Here is a 14,653-nt window from a genome sequence, read left to right on the forward strand (position 1 = left end):
TGGCAGCTGAATTTGGAGTGGGATCACTGGAGAAACCTGGTCAGTGCTGAGCACCTAGTGAGTAAACAGTCACTCCTGACAGAGCTGTGTGATGTACGTTAGTCATCTCCAGCATGAACGCCAGCTTGTCTGATGTAGAGAGAGGCCTACATTCCCACAGCCTCACTGTCTCATCCACTCCTGCATTGTTGTAAATCTACACCACACAACTTCAGCCCATATTTTCTAGTTTACGGCTGATTTTGGAGTCAGTATGTGTGTTTGCATGGACTTTCATATTCAGATTACTGCAGCTGTCTGATTATTGAAGTAGTCATGTAGGAGTGAAACGATTACTCGAGTAATTTGAGTTACAATTGATTGATTCATTTTCTGTGCCTCGAGTAATCGTTTAATTCATTTTAAAATGCAGAGCACAGAATTTAGCGCAGACTTTTAATGTGAAACATCGTGCTTAGCGTTACGTCACCCACGTACAGGAAGCAGGTGACGGAGGCAGAGGTTTTAAAGCAGAGAGCAGGTTAAATTAACTTATAACAAATCAATTAGATTAACATTAATGTACACTAATAACATAACGACAGTGCTATGGAGTCCAGATAATTAGGAATACTGTCAAATGCCTTTATTATGGATTAATTCCCTATATTTAATACTTACAAGAAATCCTAAATTGAAATAATTCAACTTAATTTGTTAAATTATTAATTATCAAATTATTACTTGTGGTATTTATGTATATTTTGTGTTTGATATTTATGTATATTTCTGCTTGTGTTTGCAATGTGGAAATATATGTTGTGAATTTAAACTTTAAACCAATTGGTCATTCATTATTAAGTAAAATTTCTAATTTTATGAAATCTCTTATTTTATGTTTTATCCGATTACTCGATTACTCGATTTGATTTTTCAGTAGAGTACTCGATTACTAAAATAATCGATAGCTGCAGCCCTATAGTCATGTAAACAGCATATTGTGATTTCTTAGTTTGAAATAAGATCTGATAAAATCTGATAAAGAGAGCTAGATTGGGCCAGTATATAAATATTGTGATATATTGCATTGTTTCGCTTGTATCGATATGTGGCATCAAATATTGGTATATTTATTAATACATAGGTGCTCTAAACTCCCTAAGACTTATCACCCTAAATTGACTTAGTAAAATTAGTGCTTCATTACCCCTTTGTGAAAAAGGAAGTATACTTAAGAGCATTAAAATGATGTTAAAATTAGGTAAATAATACTAAAAGTGCATTTTCAATTTTTTATACGTTATAAAAATATACACATTAAATGTACTTTCTATGTATCTTCATAAAATGTATTCTTAAGGAATATGCTTTAAATTATTTGCTGTGTTGAAAGAAAATATATGTAATGGTATGAAATACTGCTTTATGTACAATTTATTGCAGTTTTTCTTCCAGTAGCATTAAGGTGTACACTATATGTGCATAAATACACAAATTAATACATTTACAATATACTTCATGTAGTAAAAATGATGTTTAAAAACACATATTATATATTACAAGATCTTGTAATAATGACCCTGTGTAGCTGATTAGTTGTGTAGTGTGCAAACCACAAACACTGAAAGTTTCAGATTAGAAGATCATATCATGTGGGTCAGGATCAGGTGTGTTAGACTGAGGTTGCAGAGAGGTGGATCATCAGGACCAGCATTGGCCACCGCGGCTGTAAGCTATTCAATTCCTGTGGTTTGGTGCTTCATTTGTGCTTTAGAATATGGGTTGATGAACAACATACAGTAGCTTGTGTTTATCTGAGCTGCTGTGTTTTGTTTGCTTTATTTTAATCATTATTTTAGTTCTCTGGTTCGACCTGAAGATGTTAAACTGCTTGTTTGCTGAGTTGAGCTCCATCTTTTAGGCTGAATTGACGAATTGTTTCTTACAGCTGTGAAAATGAGCTGTGCAGTGTTTTACATCTCCAGCTGAGTCTCACTTCATTCTCTGTGACCTTCAACACTGTACTCTCTCTCTCTCTATTTATCTTTCTTTATCTCTCTCTCTCTCTCTCAATGGAACTGGGAGCTATGGTGATTAAGACGTGTTATGGTTGTAAAAACAGTGTGCTATTCCCTGCCCTCCCTCTCTCTGTGTAATCATACACACTATCATTTACTGTATTCTCTGTACAGAGAGAAGAGAGAGAATAAGAGAGGAGAAAAGAAAGAAAGAGAGACAGAGGGAAAAAGACAGATAGTGAGAGGGAAATAGAAAGGGGTTAAAACATAAAGAAAGAGACAAAATAAAGACGGGAGCGATGTAGAAGAAAAAGACAGAACTGAAAGGGCGAGACATGGAGAGATAAGATAAGAAAACAGCAAGAGACAAAATCAGAGATTGATAAAAAGGAAAGAAAGACGGAGGAAGAAGGAAAGGTTAAACCAGTAAAAGAGACATTAAAAGGACAGAGATGGGGAGACAGAGAGAGAAAGTTAGAGAGAGTGATGAAGCATGGGAGGGAGATGGATAAATGGTAAGAGAAAATTAGAAAAACACATACAAGAGGAGAGAAAAAAGGAAAAAAGAGAGGAACAGAGAGAGAGAGAGAGACAAAGGGAAAAACACAGAGAGAGGAAAATAGAGAGGGGTTAAAACATAAAGAAAGAGACAGGATAAAGGCGAGAGGGATGTAGAATAAAAAAACGGATATGAAAGGGTGAGACATGGAGAGATAAGATAAGAACACAGCAAGAGACAAAATCAGAGATTGATAAAAAAGGAAAGAAAGATAAAGATACAGTACATGTTGAAAAGGCAGGAGAAAAGGAAAGGTTAAACCAGTAAAAGAGACATTAAAAGGACAGGGATGGAGCACAGAAAGTTAGAGAGAGTGAGGGAGCAAGGGAGGAAGATGAAGAAAAGGATAGAAAAAACAAGTAAAATGTCGAGAAAGAGAGAGAAAAGGAAAAGAGAGGAACAGAAAGATAGACAAAAGCAGAAAGACAGAGAGCAAGAATACAGAATAAAAACAAGAGAGAGGTAGAAGAAAAAGACATATTTGAAAGGGCGAGACATGAAGAGATAAGATAAGAACACAGCGAGGGACAAAATCAGAGTTTGATAAAAAGAAAAGAAAGATAAAGAGCTCATGTTGAAAAGGCAGGAGATGGAGAGAGAGATGTTAAAACAGACAAAGAGACATTAAAAAGGACAAAGATGGAGAAACAAAGACAGAAAGTTAAACAGAAGGATGGAGCAAGAGAGGGAGATGGATAAATGGAAAGTGGAGACAAACATGTTAAGCAATAACAAAGGGAGAGAATATAAAAATGTAAAGAGATGTGTTGAAAGGCAGAAAAGAGCAAAGGAAGAGGGAGAGATAGAGACAAAAAAGGGAGAGACATGTTAAAGGGCAGAAGAGAGGGCGATAGAAAGAGAGAGAGCGAAACATGGCACTGAGAAAGAGACAGAGAGATACACCAAATGACCAAATGTTTGTGGACACTAATGAATGCATTTAGCTAAGTTGCACCCATTTTTCAATAGGACGTATTAGCACCCAAAGCTAATGCCAGGCATGAACTAGAGGGGTATAAAGCCCCCAGGACTGAGCTGTGGAGCAGAGAAATGATAAAATTATATTTTCAAAAATAAGGAAAGAGAGAGAGAGAGAGAGAGAGAAATAAAGATATAGATATTCCGCTACAGCACTACAGAGACTTGAGTTATGACCTAAGTGATACATCATCATCGTTGTGAATATTTCTCCTTGAAAAGGAAAATAAAATGTTAGATATTTCAAAGGGTGTCTTCAAAAGAGACACAGTCAATACCTCTCCCGCTCTGTAGCTCCATAACTCTTTTTGATATGCGGCTGGAAGCATATTCATGAGGCGCAGAATTAAAAATAAAGTTTCACTCCTACACCCTTCTGCTTCCCTGACCTTTGGAACTTTCTTTGAGGAGGAAAAGTAAAGCTTCCACCTCCCCCTGGCTGCTATAATAGCGGGGTTTTGTGAGCTGTGAAGGTCTTTGAGCTGCTGTTGTGTTGCCGGATGCTTTCAGCAGCGCTACCTGGGCGCAGGATGTGGGCGTTTAGAGAAACCTCTGTTGATCCATCGTGGCCGCACTGCCGCTCCCTAAAGAGCGTCTGAAAGCTTCTCCTCCGTCCAGATAAACAGGTCAAACCATTACTGCATGCTTATGACATCAAGGTCTACCAGATGCTTTCTTTCCCGGCTCACGATTTTGACTTTTACTTAATAACTACACTTTACACCACATCTCTCTTTTCTTATTTATTTATTTTCTCTACTTATTCTCGCACTGGAATAAAATGGTTCCTTTAAGCCTGGAGAAAAGAAAGGCTGTCTGAGGTCTGAGATTCGCTTTGTTGATGTTTTATTCTCAGTTGAAAGAATCATGCCTTTATGTACATATTATGAGTGTAATATAAACAATTGTTTTTGCGAGGAATTGAAAAAAAAAAACACCTGCCAGATAGATATAAGGATTTCAGAGTTTTTTTTCCATCTTTGTGAGAAATGGAATATCTACATTTGGGTTTGATCAGCAGAATCATGACAAACATCACCATCAGTGACCTTATAAATGAAAGTTCAAGCAGGATCTGAAACCTGAGGGATTAGAGATATGATTCTGCTCCTCTTAAAGGAGGTTTAATTGTCTGAGGGGGTTTTAAGGGACATTACTAAACCACCTCTTAAATCATAGTCCTTAAAACATTCTTAAAAAGGTTTAACCCTCCTGTTATATTTTGGGTCAAATTAAGCTGTTTTTAAAGTTTGAGGATCTAGGAAAAATAGATAAAAGTATTTTTACCACCCCCTGCAAAAACAACTAACAACAAACTAAAACAAAATTGCAATGTTATGTTTCAATGTTATGCGAAACAATTGTGTTTTATGTGTTGGTATTTTAAAAGTAATAAAGTAGAAAAACATGAAAAAATGTAAAACAAGTGAATTATCTTAATTGAGCCATTACCTGTTTAAGGTAAGGAACACCACTACACTATACATGTTGATAGAATAATAAGCAATGGAGTTAGTAATAAAATATTCACACTGCTTTTTAGGATTTTTTTTTTTTTCCATTTCTGATTTTTCCCCATTTTCTCCCAATTTGGCTATCCAATTGTCCCACCCCTTTTTGCGTCCCCATCACCGGTGGCAGCTGTGAGCCTAGGAGGATGTGGACGAGCACAAGCCTCCTCCGACACGTGTGAAGTCAGTCACCCCTTTTCATTGCCTGAGCGGCTATAGCGCTTGGAGGAAAGCGGCTCGGTTCCAAAACATCCGCTCACAGACACCAATTGTGCTCTTTCAGGCCTCCGGCAGCCTGATGGCAAAGCTGCATAAGTGGAGATTCGAACCAGCAACCTCCTGCTCATAGTGACAGCACCTTAGACCGCTGGACCACTCGGCGCCCCTATACCTTTCAGACATCTTTTGGATAATTAAAGTTGTACTGGGTCAAATTGAGCTGGAAACACCATTGCTGTTCCTGACAAATGAACATAACAGGAGGTTATTTAACAGTTAAAGATTCAAACAAGGCTCCGAATTCTCAAGACCTCAAATCGTCCATTTTTTTGGGTAAAACAAACATAATAATGTGACTTGAAAATGAACCTTCACACAGTCCTTTCACTGGTTGATGATGCTGATGGTTTTAGCTGTTGTTTGATGGTCAATGAAATTGAAAAATTGGTCATCCAGGCCAAACCATAAAATTCTTGACGAGCATAGTATATGCTGTATTTGATTTTGGTCATACTTGATCTTGCAAGTCATGCAAGAACAATCACCTTGGTCAGGCATCTTTGTTTTTAAGAGTATAGCTGTTTTTTTTCTGTATGATTGCGAATTGTTCATTATGTTCATCATGATCTGGGCCTCAACTTGAATGAAATGCTTAGCCTGCATAGCAATATCAATCTGCTTCATCGTCTTGGGTTCAACCATTAACAGAAGTGGAAGTGAACCTACTTGCTAAACAATCAGAAGGGAATCAAGAGGAAGTGTGCAAATAATTGGAATGGAGCGAGTCAGCCAAAAAATGCTAATGTTTGCAGTGCAAAGCTAAGTCAGTGGTGGCATATATTCGGACAGTCGAGCCTATGTTAATGACCCCTGTCTATAATTACAGTAAGCAAACTATTTTACTATCGGACATAACACATTTATGAAACGTTTGAATGGAATCCTACTGGCTACTGTGAGAGAAAACAAGGTGTCCTGAAACTTTTTAAAGCAAAGTACCTAATCCAGTTAAGCTTGAGTGGTCTCACCTTGATCAAAGTCACTCCAGCAGAGGCGGGTTTGCTGATTTTGCAGACGTGCCTAAAGCCAATAATAGCTCTGTGTTTAGAAGTCCTTGAGAGAGTCAGTAAACAGAGGTCATCTGCTCGGCCAGCTGAGGGCTGGACTGCCTGCGCTCAGCCACAGAGCACACATCAATGGACTGCCTTTGTCCCGGAGAATAACGGCCCCCGTATATCAGACTCGTCCATACCTTCTCACCCAGAGCCCAAACAAGGAAAGGTCTGATCTCAGGCCAAAACACATGAAGCAGAACCTATTTCCTGGGTGAACGAGATAAGCTATTGATGTGTTTGGGGTGTGTTCTGTGTTTGATAATCTGGTCCTACGCCATGGAACGGGCGAAGAGAGAGAGGAGAGGAGGGTGGGATTGTGTAGGGTGGTGGGTGGGTGGGTGGGGGGGATGTAGCAGTGAGAGCAAAATCAATTGTAATCAACCTTTTCTGCAGGTGAATAATTTGAACGTCATGCGAGGCCGTCTGGGAAAGGGCACGAACGTGACAAGAGACATAGACCAGTAATCTGCGCTTCTTTTCACCGTGACATCGCTTAGGCGACTCTGAGGCAGCAGAGTAGAAAATGCTAAACTGAAGACTTCTTAAAGTGAAGCCAGAAGGGCCAACATTAGTGTCAGACACTGTTATTTAAGTCAAGGCAGACGCAGGGAAAAGAAACATAAGACCAGCAAGACTCTCAGCATGTAATTAGCTACCCATTTGTGTGGCTAATGCACAGAGAGAGCTCTGTAATGGCTCCAAATGAGGGCCGACTTCTGAACTTCTTTTCTAACTATCAACGATTCAAAGGAAATGTTTATGGAAATGTTCTAGTGCTGTAGTCAAGAAGTTTGAGTTAATGAGATGAGTAAGAGTTTTAGTCACGACACGACCGAGGTGTAGCAAAGACTAAGAAAAGACCAAGACTGATTCACCAAATATTCTCCAAAGGCCAAGACTTTAGGTATTTGAGTCAGAGTCAAGACTAAGACCAGGAGGGACTGAGATTGAGACAAAAACATGACCGGGACACATCTAGTTTGAGTCAAGACCAAGACTTTTAGTAGTTAAGTCAATACCAAGATCAGAAAGGGCTAAGACAAGATCAAGACTGGGACACATTTAGTCAAGACCAAGACTTTTAGTAGTCAAGTCACTACTGAATCTAGAAGTCGCCAAGACAAGACCAAGACTGGGGCACATTGAGTTCCAGCCAACACCACAACTTTTAGTATTTGAGTCAGAGTCAAAACGAAGACCAAGAGTGAGTGAAACTGAGATGAGAACATTACCGGGACACATTGAGTTTAAGTCAAGACCAAAACTTTTAGTAGTCAAGTCAATACTAAGAAAAGAAGTCACCAAGACAAGACCAAGACTGGGGCACATTGAGTTCCAGCCAACACCATAACTTTTAGTATTCGAGTCAGAGTCAAAACGAAGACCAAGAGTAACTGAAACTGAGATGAGAACATGACCGGGACACATTGAGTTTGAGTCAAGACCAAGACATTTAGTAGTCGAGTCAATACCAAGATCAGAAATAGCTAAGACAAGTTCAAGACTGGGACACATTGAGTTCCAGCTAACACCATAACTTTTAGTAGTCGAGTCTGAGTCAAGACCAAGACCAGGAGTAACTGAGATTGAGATGAAACCAGGACCGGGACACATAGAGTCTGAGTCAAGACCAACAATAGAAGGAGCCAAGACTAAGAGAAAAAACAAGAAGAGGACACATTAAGTTTTACTCAAGACTAAGACTTTTAATAACTGAATCACAGTCAAGACTAAGACCAGGAGCGAAGACCAAGACCAGGACCCATTATGTTTGAGTCAAGACCAAGACTTTGGTCTTGGTAGTCGACTTTGAGTCAAGACAGAGACTAGAATTGGCTGAGACTGAGACATATTAAGATGCTTTCATCATAAAAAATAAAATGATGAAAAATGGACATTTTCTGTAAATTATCTTCTTTTATCTGAAGAAACAACAGACACAGGACAGTAAAGTCTGCAGCTTTTCTGTGGGGAGCGTCTGAATTCACTAAGAAGACACTTCCCCTGTCTTTCACATGATATATCACATTTTTGGGAGGTAATTACTTTCCATACAGATGCGTGAGTTGTCAACATATTTGTTGGAGCTCAAAGTGATTAATGTCGCTATTAAATCTTTACAAGACGAGATTAATTATTCAGAGGACGCTTCGTTTCATTTTCAGCATAAAGAAGGATCACCCAGTCGAGTCAACGCGCCAGAATTGTCAGCACAAAGGCGAGGCGGCATTAAACATAAAATGAGAAAAACAAACAAAAAAAAAATACATTTCATGTATTTTTACTGAATTTTGACTTTGATAAAGTTTATGTCTTGACAACTCAGCTAGAGTCACAAATGATGTGCTGATGTCGTGCTAGGCCCCATCCCAGACAGCAACTAGTGTCAAGCTGGGTGAGCTAATGAGGGTCCTACAGAAACGTATAGCAGATTTTAGTTGGTGGGAGGGTTAGGGTGAGATGGGGGGGTGGGCTAAGGGACTCATTTGGAATGCAGCGCTGGATGGCGTGCGCTTAGAGCGGTTAATGACTAATGACTGCGAGTGAGGAGAGACGCCGGGAGGATGCAATCAGGGCCAGGCTGATTAATTAGCGTCTCTTCTTTCAGGGCGAGATCTTAAAAAGGGAGATAGCGCATCTTGTTAGGAGTTGAAAAGTTAATCCCCAAATCAAAGTTGCACTTTAGCTGTCAGTGAACCAATTTAAAGTTTTTATATTTCCAATATCTGCACTAACTAATAACACCCTGCCTTCACTAGACTGGATTCTGAAAAGGCATAGTATTTACTCTCTGTATTCATGTACTAGCATTATATGCTAACGGCTTAGAACTAGTCATGTCAGAAATACTGATTTATTGCATGTTGGGATGCTGTGGTGTTGCTATATGATTACCATGGTGTTGCTAGGTGGCTTCCAAGTGGTTGCTGTAGTGTTACATATATCACAGGTTGCTATGGCGTTGCTAGGTAGGAACTAGGGGGATGCTTTGGTATGTCAGGTGGTTTAAGGGTTCCAGATCATTTTGCTCTCTATTCTTTCTAATAGGAATTGATGAGAGGAAGCTGAGAAATTAAATAAACTAAACATCATGAAAGGTTGCTCAAAATAATAGTATTAATAATAATAATACATTTGCCAAATATATTGTGGCATCTGCAGCTTCGAAAATTGACCAGAGGGAAGGAGTTATTCAGTTTATGACTGTGGTGAATTCTGTTCTGTAGCTACAAGGGAAGTGTTTAGGGCGCTGTGTTTATTTTCTGAGTTATATCTGCAACTCAGAAACTGGATCTATATAATATCACTATTTAGGACCTTTAAGGATTATATTTTCTGTAGTAACTGAAAGCATGATCAGGATTTATAATCAGATATTAAAGGAAACATGCTGAGTTAAAGTACTGGCAGCTCTCGACAGCAGAGCTTCAGCCAGTATTTTCTTATTTGAACTGTGTGGGATTTAGTCTCCAAAACTGGCCAGCACCATTCAACCAGTCCCATTTACACATCCTGGGTTGCCAGGTATTAAACACAACAGCACACAAACAGTCATGCAGCTGCAGCCATAGAAACTGGGGGACTGGCTATTTTTTTTGCTAAACAAGTAATCACTGAGCTTCAGTAAAGTTTGCTAACTACAGCTGGGTAATTTATCGCCACCATTTTGGACATTAAATTGATATGTAGAATATATTCTCTGATTAGCTACAGAGTAAGACTCGCCGTCACTTTCCACTCTATTCTGTGTTTGGAAATTGGACTTCTGTAGCCATTTTACAAGATTGCTTAAATTTAATACTGATTCTTGAAATATTGCTATTCAAAGTTGTAAATATGCGTATATTGTGTCAGCACCAGTGGGCTCTTATACAGATCTGTAGTTGATGGCCGTTCCTGAGGCCAGGTCACACTCATGTTGCCCAGCACTGGCCAGTCAATCTCATAAATCAACATCTGATACTTATGTGTTGACACTCAGCCCCCCTGAACGCGTCTCAGAGAGCCCTGAAGGGTCTGCTCCAGTCTCCAGTCTGCCTTCAAGGATAAAAGGTTAATTTTCCGAGCGAGCGGCTTCTGTCAGATGCGTTTTAGTAATGACTCATGCAACACACACACGCGCGCGCGCGCACACACACACACACACAAAACACGCGCGCGCCGCATCTCTCCTGTTGCGAGCGGTGCGGCTACTGATACCATGAGCCACGGCTGCAGTTTGCACACACTCATATGGTTCAGTGAGCGCTGTGGCAGGACACGCAGGCTTGAGGCTGTGCTGTGTGTAGTGATATGAATATAGAGAGGATGACTACTGTCACTGTCACCCGAAGCTCGTGCAAAAGAGTCAGCAAAGCACCGTACAGGGCGAGATTGCTGTTATCCTGAGTCGCTGTTATCAAAACAGAGATTTCATGAAACCTAAAATCAGAAAAAATAGGGTTTCATGGTGCTAGCATGGTCTTTGTGATAGCTAAGAGGGCAAATGAAGCTAAGAGGGTTGGTGACTTGTTAGGACAAACATTAAATTTGTATGGTATTGTGTGTATTATCCATTTTTTATGTAGTTATATAGTTTATATGTAGTTTAACTGTTTGTTTAACATTAGAAAAAAAAGAATATTAATGCCAATCCCAGGTATTCAAGAGTTCAATATTATGGTTTTGTTGTCATTCGCCTTTGTCAGAACAGTCATGCATTGGAATGCTTGTGATGTTGTTATTGTAACGACTTAGAGTCGTAAGTACAAGGTGCTTATATTTGAAGCCATATAAAAAACAAATAAAGCAACAAATAGTAAGATAATAAATCCAAACAAAGGACTAGCTAGAAAAGCAAGGACTAACAAATCAGAAGTCAAACCAACAAACTAAATAAAGATAAAAAAACAGTTACACAGTGAGAATAATGGAAAACATGGGGTATATATACACAGACACAGACAAGGAACACCTGGAGAAGATAACGAGGAGGCTGGGTTACAAATTAGACAGATGGGAATATTAATGACTGGGCGGGGCTTGGGCAGAGACAAGAGAAGTCATGTGCTACAGAGAAAACATTCAGACTAGGAAAGACAAGCAAGAACACAAGTCAGGAACAGAAAGGACCAAGAAATAAAGAAACAAGGCAGTGTTATATAAGTTACATAAGTTACACAAAGTATAATTTATACAAAAACAGTTCTATGAACAAACGCTCTGTTATGTACAAATATATTTAAAAAAAAAAACTTTAAAAATTTTATTTTCTGAAACCGGAAATGGATATTCGATTAAGCAATTTAATTATTATTATTTAAATTGCTGATTAAACTTGCTTTTTATATTGTATAAATATATTGTATATTGTATAAAATAAATATAATAGAAACAGAACTGTTTTTTGCATCCTCATTTTTATATGCAGGTAAAGTACAATAGGAGGCTGTTTGTAGCTTATTCAAATAATGAAAAAAAAAAAATCCTTCAATACTTTTCCTATATAAACTCACTGAGCACTTCATTAGAAAGACCTGCACACCTACTCATTTATGCAATTATCTAATCAGCCAATCACGCGGCAGCAGTGCAATGGAGAAAATCATGCAGATACGGGTCAGCGGCTTCAGGTTATGCTCTCATCAATCACTAGAGTAGAGGAAAAAGTGGTTTTGAACGTGGAGACGAACTGGTTTGAGTTTTTATAGAACTGCTGCTTTCCTGTAATTTTCATTACAATAAGAGTTAACTCAGAATGGTGCATTAAAGACAGTAGTTCAGAAAGGGACTGTTCTGATATGTATGGAAAAGTCTTTTGATAAGGAAAGTCAATAGACACTGGTTAGAGCTGACAGAAAGCCTACTCTAACTGAGACAACCACTCTGTACAGCTGTGGTGAACAGAAAAGCATCTCAGATAACCAACATGTTGAGTGTTGGGCTGCATGGGCTACAGCAGCAGATGAATTGAAGAAGAAAGTTCCTAATAATGTCAATGATTCAAGAAGGCATTAGCTAAACCACCCACAAGTTATTTTAATCCAATCCAGAATAAATTATACATTGAATTCAAGTACTCTTCATACAGCCCTGGGAAAAGTTAAGAGACCACTACAGTTTCGGAATCAGTTTCTCTGATTTTGCTATTTATAGGTAAATGTTTGAGTAATGGCTGAAAAAAAGAAAAAGATGCAGAGCTTTCAGGACTCAAATAATTCAAAGAAAGTAAGTTTATATTCTTAAAGTTTTAAGAGTTCAGAAATCAGTATTTGGTGGAATAGCCCTGGTTTTTATACACAGTTTTCATGCATCTTGGCATGTTCTCCTCCACCAGTCTTACACACTGCTTTTGGATAACTTTATGCCACTCCTGGTGCAAAAATTCAAGCAGTTCAGTTTGTTTTGATAACTCGTGATCATCCATCTTCCTCTTGATTATATTCCAGATGTTTTCTATTTGGCAAAATCAAAGAAACTCATTATTTTTAGGTGATCTCTTAATTATTTCCAGAGCTGTATGTGCTTGGTACCATCATCATCATCATTATCATCAGTCAGTACCAGTGTTGTGCCAAATTCTGACTCCCTGCCAGAATCCAACTCCCCAGAATCTGTTGGGCACAACAGACAACGCTTGCGATTCCTGTTGCTTCTGTTTATAAATATCTATTAATATTATGGTTTCCTTCACAACAAACAACAGAGGGGAGGGGAGTCCGATTTTTGCGATGAGTCAGAATTAAGCCCATCACCATCAACAGCAACAAATGCATCAATCTGTGCATTTCTGCCAGATTTCTTTACATTACAGATTACAGATACATACAGGTCATTTATAGGTGTTGGACAATAAAACTGAAACACCTGGTTTTAGACCACAATAATTTATTGGCCTGACGGACAGTTCTGGTGGAAACAGGAGAGTTGAGGTGCACATTGAATTCTGCCATGATTTGATCAGCTGTGGCTTTATGTTTTTTGGATACAATCCGGGTTAGCACCCGAACATCCCTTTCAGACAGCTTCCTCTTGCGTCCACAGTTAATCCTGTTGGATGTGGTTGGTCCTTCTTGGTGGTATGCTGACATTACCCTGAATACCGTGGCTCTTGATACATCACAAAGACTTGCTGTCTTGGTCACAGATGCGCCAGCAAGACGTGCACCAACAATTTGTCCTCTTTTGAACTCTGGTATGTCACCCATAATGTTGTGTGCATTGCAATATTTTGAGCAAAACTGTGCTCTTACCCTGATAATTGAACCTTCACACTCTGCTCTTACTGGTGCAATAATGTGTAATTAATGAAGATTGGCCACCAGGCTGCTCCAATTTAGCCATGAAACCTCCCACGCTAATGACAGGTGTTTTAGTTTGATCTAAACAAAAAACACAGCCATAGACACAAGCAATTGCTTATGCAAGACCCCAATCGATTCCAGATTCAGTGTCATCTTCTGAGAGGTTAAGAAAAAAAATGCCCCAGAAATCAGAACACTGTTTGCTATTTTTGCTGTTAAGTCTTGTTTCTCAACATCAGAGCAATCTTAAAATAGTATATGCCTCTGTCTTCTGTCTATTTATGCTGGTGCCATCGCTGCTGTCCTCGTCTGAACTGTTTCTGGGGGGAAGATAAGGCGAGCGAGACAACAGCGTTTGTTAGCCTGAGCAAGAATGGAAAAAAAAATCCTGGACAGGTTTGGAGAGCAATTGATATTCGTGGCCTCTCCTCTGTGCTCTAGGAGAAGGTCACGGTGGGGGATGAGTCAGCATATCAAAAATGCAGACGTTTTGCTCGGCCTCTCCTCCCTCTTACTGTTTCAGCCTCTCCTCCTTTCCCTCTCACTTGGGGAATTCTTGATATTTAGAGCAGGAACGCCTCTGAGCCACAGCAAACGGCTACAGAATCCGAGAGCGACCTCAATTCTCAGCCCTCTCCAACAGCAGAAGCACTTCAAAGAATCCAGAGTAATTGCCTGGTCACTGAGTGTATTTCTGATATTTGACATGTTCACTAAACAGCTGAGGATCTAGAGGAAAGTGCCAGCTGAAGCAGAAAGAGGATGAGTGTAAGGTGTTTAAACAGTGATAGAATCTAATCTATTGAGGAATTAACATGTTGCTGTTAAAATAAAATCATCCAGACTAACAGTAAACATAGTATTAATAGTATAGAACAGTATATGCTGCTCACTGTCTCCAAGTAGAACACAACCAACAAGCAGCATCAAGCGTTTCCATGCATTTACAAGAATATACTGCCTAGCCAAAAAAAAAATTGGATTTCATGGA

General features: G+C 39.1%; 1 protein-coding gene and 1 long non-coding RNA gene across 3 annotated transcripts in view; one reads left to right on the top strand and one right to left on the bottom strand.

Annotated features, from left to right (window-relative positions):
* Positions 1-14,653, bottom strand: part of LOC125799038 (uncharacterized) — a 59,947-nt gene that overhangs the window by 36,680 nt on the left and 8,614 nt on the right. Inside the window, exon 2 of the long non-coding RNA XR_007437856.1 lies at positions 13,626-13,707. This is a non-coding gene — a long non-coding RNA (uncharacterized LOC125799038). The remainder of the gene's footprint in view (positions 1-13,625; positions 13,708-14,653) is intronic.
* Positions 1-14,653, top strand: part of LOC103041759 (complexin-1) — an 82,161-nt gene that overhangs the window by 20,856 nt on the left and 46,652 nt on the right. The gene's annotated exons all lie outside the window — the stretch shown is intronic.

Source organism: Astyanax mexicanus, chromosome 2, assembly GCF_023375975.1.
Source record: "Astyanax mexicanus isolate ESR-SI-001 chromosome 2, AstMex3_surface, whole genome shotgun sequence".
NCBI classification, from domain to species: domain Eukaryota; kingdom Metazoa; phylum Chordata; class Actinopteri; order Characiformes; family Acestrorhamphidae; genus Astyanax; species Astyanax mexicanus.